The sequence below is a fragment of the Cryptomeria japonica genome, chromosome 6, assembly GCF_030272615.1.
Source record: "Cryptomeria japonica chromosome 6, Sugi_1.0, whole genome shotgun sequence".
Lineage (NCBI taxonomy): Eukaryota > Viridiplantae > Streptophyta > Pinopsida > Cupressales > Cupressaceae > Cryptomeria > Cryptomeria japonica.
Window position 1 is genome coordinate 540241465 of NC_081410.1, and position 6950 is coordinate 540248414.

Genomic DNA, 6950 nt, shown 5'->3' on the forward strand with positions numbered 1-6950 from the left:
AAAGGAGAACGAGAAGCAGTTAGCATGTATCTCTCAGTCATTTGATCCTTTGACTACTTATGTGACTAGTCAAGAAAGTTAGGTTATATCACTGCTTGATAAAACTAAGAGCCTGATGCATGATAAGGAAAAGATCATTGGTAGAGTTGGTGAGATTCAAAGCCTAATTAGTCCTAAGATGGATACAATGCTTAGTGCCTTGAAGGAATCTCAGGATTCCATAGCCACAAATGATCCATCGTCCCATAGATCTTCAGTCGGCAAAGATGCAAGAATTTATTTTCAACTGTCTCATTTCAATCTTGGATTGTCTCAAGAAAGGTTGGGACAATCATTTGAACCCATTGAAAAATATTTTTACAAACATATTCAAATTTATGTGAGATAAGAATGTATATGTACATATGCTACTATATATAGAATTTTTGTATGAAATTTTGGCATGTGGATCCCTACCTTTGCCATTGATGTCAAAGGGGGAGTGTAGGGCAGTGAAAAAGTTAATATTCATCTCAGGGAGAGTTTTATAATTTTGGAGTTTTTGAGTGTGTTGGTACTAATTCTGACACAGTCATTTTTCACTAAGTGTTTCCATCAATAATAAAGGGGGAGATTGTTGGCAAGAGACACTGCACAACTAGTCAGGTGTTGTCATTGATGGAAACCCAATTCATTTGTCCCATCCTCATTACATGGTTTTACCATACAGGAAGTCAATTTGGTGATTTGTTCAAGTCCGACAAGCCTAGAACAGAGCATATAACAGTGTTCAATGTTTTGGTCCAGATTTCTTTTCAGGCAACCATTTTGTGTTACAGATATGAAGGAAGGTAGATGGATGTCTAGAACATCTTATTCCAGAGTTTTGGTCTCCGGTGGTGATTGGTGTGCAAGTTACAAGCTCTTGAGTACTAAGTTCTGGTTTGATAGTGAAGAACAAGCCGACTTGTGTAGTTGATCATTGTACGGATTTGATGAAGTGGTCTTGGTGATTGGTTTAGTGATCCAGGAGATTTAGCTGATAGTTTTGGTAACGCATGTGTAGTTATTTTGGTCCGCATTAGTATTTGTGCTTGAATTCGATTGACAGTTCATACACGTTTCAATAATATTCTAATTCTTCATGAGCCCACTAGAAATGAATATGATTTCATGTTGTGGATATATATAATCAATGTAATTAATCATTTTAGGCATGGAAAAGGTGTTTGTTATCGATTGTGTGCAGTTTCACATGCGCAGGTTAGAGATCTATGCTCTAAATTTGTGACAGAACAGTGTAACTGAGCAGTGAGAGATGAAGTGTAAGAAATCAGTGTATTGTGTTTACCCGAGACTGTACTTTGGCATTTGTACATGTTTTTCTTCAGTTCAAACATTTCAGTTATCTTTTGTTAAAGATTTTATAGGTAGTGAGCCTCATTTTGAGTAGTGAGCTCTAGGAAGTGTGCCTAAATGCATGTGCATTCCCATTGTAAAATTTTTATTTGAGTGTATTTATTTTGTGGGTTCATCCCCACCATAGTTTTTTCCTTAACCGGGTTTACATGTATAAAATCTTTATGTTATGGTGATGTGGTTGTTCATTTTATGTTCTTGCATCTTTATTTTGATTAAATGTGCTAAGTGGTTGAAAGAACAAGTTGATAATATCAAAGTGAAAAACACTGATTCACCCTCCCCCCCTCATAGTGTTCCTTGATTCCAACAAAAATAACAAACTTTATAACAAAAAATCTCAAAAAAATTCTCTATGCTCCATGTGCATGTCTTTGAATGAAAAAATTGATTTTAATATATACACTAAGATGTGTTACATAAAATACAACTCTAAAGTTTATATTAGTACCAATGTAAATTAATAATAAATAAAATATGAAATTAAAATTTATCAATAAATATCTACCTTATAGACATTAGAGTCAATGGTCTAATTCTAAAGAAATCATGGAAAGATTTTATTTGTATTAGAATAGATATTAGAGTCAATGGTCTATTCTAAAGAAATCATGGAAAGATTTTATTTGTATTAGAATTTATGTGTAATAGTTGAATAGTAAAATGTCACTCAATAAAGTAAGATATAATTAATTCTTTAAAATGTTCACACTTACTAAATTGATTTTACATGTATTGTGTCACAACACATTTCTTTACATCACTTGAAAAAAAATTAAAAATGTATTTTATGTGGATTTTTGTGGCCTAGTAGTGTTACTTTTGTTGCCACCAATAAAGGACCATTCAATGCTTTATTCTCTACAATAAAAAAAAAAAAGTATTTGTCTTTTTTTTTTTGGTGGAATTTAAGTGACACATATGCTAGTGATCATTTTTTCAAGATGTGTCTACTTTAATTTTCTAAAAATAATATCTAAAAAATATATCTTATAATTATCAATCTTAGCTATCTTTCCAACAGTTGGTACAAAAATATACCAAATGAAGCCAAAAGAAGGGGGGATATGGGTGAGCAACACTTACTGTTATGTTACATTTTAATAATGATAACAAGAACACTTTTGTGTGCCCTTAGCATTCAAATCTATTTATTTCTAATCATTTTTTTAAAAAACTTAGAATTTTACAAACTAGATCTATATCAATACAATTATTTTTCATGTCATCTTTAAATTTTGAGTGTAGACGTCTCAAATAATTCAAATTAACATGTATCGTGGAAATCTAATATCGTTAATTTTTTATTAAAGTTAAGTTTTGTTAATTTCAAAGAAAAAAGTGGTCAATTTTGACCCCTTTGTCCCCCATTTTCATGTGCTTATCCTAAGGTGTTTCCATAATTTATTGATTCCTATTTGTTGGTCCTTGATGTATCGCTTCTAGTTTCCACATCAATGATGTTACTATTTCATGAATGAATTTGATTCATGCTTATGTAGCTTCTCATATTTCATAGACCTTGTTTTTCCTATTACATCCTTCTTATATAACTTCATTTATGTATTTAATTCATGGTGATTATTCTCCAGTGATGGATGATGATGATGATGATGATGATGGTGCATCCTTACATTCTAGCATCTCATCTAGGGATGGTGCTTTGTGTGACGAGTTTACACCTTTATTGGCTATACATGTTCTTGTAAATATTTTAAGAAGTGGTCTGATAGCATTTTAACATCACTTTTACATGTCATGGTAGCCCTATTTCTATATTTACATATTTGTGTTATCTTTGATGAATAATGATGAACAACAGATACCCCAACCAGTACTGAGAGGGGGGGGTGAATCAGTACAAATAAAAACTTTCTTTAACTACTTAGACTAGCTAAAGCAATACCAACTGGTTATCATCATTACTGAACTTAACCATGGCAATACCGGTTAAACACAGTAAGACACCAAACACCATAAACTGATAAGTTTGAACACTTCAAATACGATCAGTACTCGACTTCAATTTCACCCATAAACATATGCATGTGGTATACTAGAAATACCATGACCTAAAAATTCTACATGCAATGTCTTTCAACCAAATACTTCATAAACATCACATGAAAAATGCATAACACATAACACACAGATTTTTCACGTGGAAACCCAAATGGGAAAAACTACGATGGGGATGAATACCCACAAGCTTGTTTTGAACTCTTTTGAAGCTCGCCCTATTAGGAGCCTAGTCCGGTTAGAGACTTTACAATAAGGTTCTACTAGGAACCGATCCTGTTAGAGATCACCCGGTCAAGGGATGGCTATATACCCTGTTAAAGGTTGAAACCCTGTTAAAGGTTACCTCATAAGAGCATTTAAAGAACTCAATGATCTTGAGTCACCTAGTTATAGGTTTTACAATAAGCCTATTAAAGCTACCCGGTAAAGGGATTTTCAAACTGTTGAAATGATTAGAAGACAACAGGTAAAACTCCTGATCTGATAACAACACTACACGCCAAGGCAGATCCTTTTCATATCCTCTACTCTGCAATCACACTTTGCAGTTTCCCTCTTACTGGTCTGGCAAGTATCAAGTATCTCTTTACTCAGATACACACAGACAACATTTGCCAACAACTTTACAATAACAAACATCATCGACCTTATAGACAACAGTTAGGTCAGTAACATAAACCATAAACCCTAAGATGCTTAGGTTTACAACACAGGCGGTCCAATCCTGACTGTCCAAACATATTGCATAGAGTATTACAATTTCAAACAGATCACAAGACAATTTGCATCGTGCATTCATCACCGCTTATGGGAATCAGTAACCCATCATGCTTTCTTCTCACTCTATTAAGAAGAATGATCATTCCTGAGGTAGATTTCAATCACGGTCGATCTTCTTATGCCTCAATCCTTCACGCGCACAAAGCTGACGTGGCACCTCGATCTCATTCACATCTCTTAGTTAGCTCATCGCAGAGTATCATCGGTTGCATCGCACAAGCTGGATCGCCAAACCGATAACCATAGAGATGAGACTACCAACCGGTGGTCACACTAAGTGAAACCCTGACACCGGTTCACTACACCTCTTCATGCTTCTTCATACCAGTTCACCAAATTTATTGACATCAATGACAACATACATTATCATCATATCAACAAGCTTCCCATATGCCAACAATATCCAACAATCTTGATGTTGCATCTTATGAAGAGCCTATAGATATTGATGGATGTGATTTGTCTTCTTTTATACATGATCATGTTGTGTGTTATGATGATAATTATTTTTTATCTTGTATAGATTGTATGTATATTTCATGATGAATCATTACTTTATTTTATATTAAATAATGATATTTGTGTTGTTAGTATATAACTATTGCTTAATGACTTTGATGATGCTTGTGATGCATTTTTACATTTTCAATCATTCTTAATTTAAAATAAGTACATAAATGGTGATATATTGTTGAATTAATTTAGAATTACTTTGATTTATATAGCCTTAAAATGTGTTGATTAATCTTGTATTATTTATAGTTCATTAATGATATCAACACATTATTTCATTGCATATCTTTTATTCACATAGTGATTTAGAATTGTTTATGTCCTTTTACATATTCAGGTGCTTATCCATCCATTAACCTAATTTCATATATTATAATTCTATTCCTCAAGTGATGCCTTTGATTTTCCATGTTGCACATGATTCACCTAAACATAAAATTGTCTTTCATCCAACATCTAATTCACAAAGACTTGCACCTGTATTTCATGAGGCACCAACATCGCAATCTTATCATGTAATTTCTCATGTACTTATTATAGAATAGATAGAGGGCATAAATCTATATGTAATCATCCAATTATATAGCCCAATAATCTTAATATTTCTCATGTACCTAAGTTAACAACTAAGGAACATAAAGAGTGTGATATCATTGACCAATTTTAGAACTCAAGCGAATATTTCTCTTTGATATTCATTGTATACAACATATGCATATAAGTGTATATTACCAAAACCTTTAGAAAAGTATCAAGTGAATTCAAAGTGTTACAAAAAGTTATTTATATGTTAGAATTTATCAGTACTCAATAACATGGTATCTGCTTCAATTTTATGAGGCTTCCACCTAATTTAGTTATTTGAGATCATTTACCTTTGCCTATTGTGGGGAAGTATAGTTATCTAAATGTAAAACATGCATTTCTTGATAACGTATCTAGTTTGAATATATGTAGTGAGGGAGAAGTTGATTAAATGTTATATTAAGTATTCTAATAATATTGGTAAATAATTAATGGCTTTTATTAATCTTTCTATTGCATATAACCACTTAATCTTGATACGATGTTTCATTTGATGCATGGGATATTATTATGTAATATGTAATTGGGTTGCTCTTGGACACATTCTATTAGAGTAGCTTCTACATTTTATTAGCCTTTAAATTTCAATAAAAAAAGAGGCATATGATACATAACTAGATGACAATCCATTTAGTTGTGAGATTATTAAAGAGCCAAAATTTATTTTATAAACAATCAATCAACCAAAAAAGTTCCTAAACAATAAAAATACTTCCATGGTATAAAAGAATCAGAGGAGGAATATAAGGGGGAATATCCCCCAAAAGAATGGTAATATCATATTTGTAGATGATTGAGTATATTAAAATTCATATTTTATTCATAGGTGATATGGTGGGAAATGAGATCTTAACCTAGGAATGTAAACTAAGATCTTGAGTATCCATGACATATCATTGGAATCACAAATACTTTTAGCTATAGTTTTAATAGAAAATATTAATATTAGTTCGTTGTTGCAATGGTTAAATGATAAGAAATTGGTAACTTTCATCAATAACAATGAAATATAGAACATAAAACAAACATAGTATCTCAAATCTAGAAATAAGATATAGAGAGGAACCTATAGATAAAATGTGGAGCCAAAAGTGCTAGAAACAATTGGAGGGTCCCTAGTCTTAAGGGTGTCTAAATTGACAAAAAGGAGAAAAAATACAATTAGGATCAGCTCATTAAGCATGTCTCCCAAAAATCCAACCAAAAAGTGTAGGACATAGTTGGAAATATGGAACTGACTTCCATTGTCATCTCTATACTCTTGTAGAACTCTCTTCTATTAGATATGAACCTACACATAAATAAATAGGGGAAAATTATGGTGATGTATAGGGGCTTGCCTAAGTCAAACCTCGTGTTGGTGTTCCCACCTCCACAACAACTATGATGATGTAAAAGTGAGGTTATCCCCAAGAAAGACAGATACCAAATCATGATAAAAAAAAGTTGAATTGATGAGATTATACCTTAGGAATGGAAATGATGATCACGCAATGCTCTTTAGAAAAGTCCTTGAAGTGTTAATGCAATTACATGATAACAAAACACAAATCATTAACATGAGATCATACTTGAATGTAGTTTGTAGATTTTTGCTCAATGTGATGAATACTTAGATTTGAAGTTCTTGCTTGATTATTTGAGTGCTCATA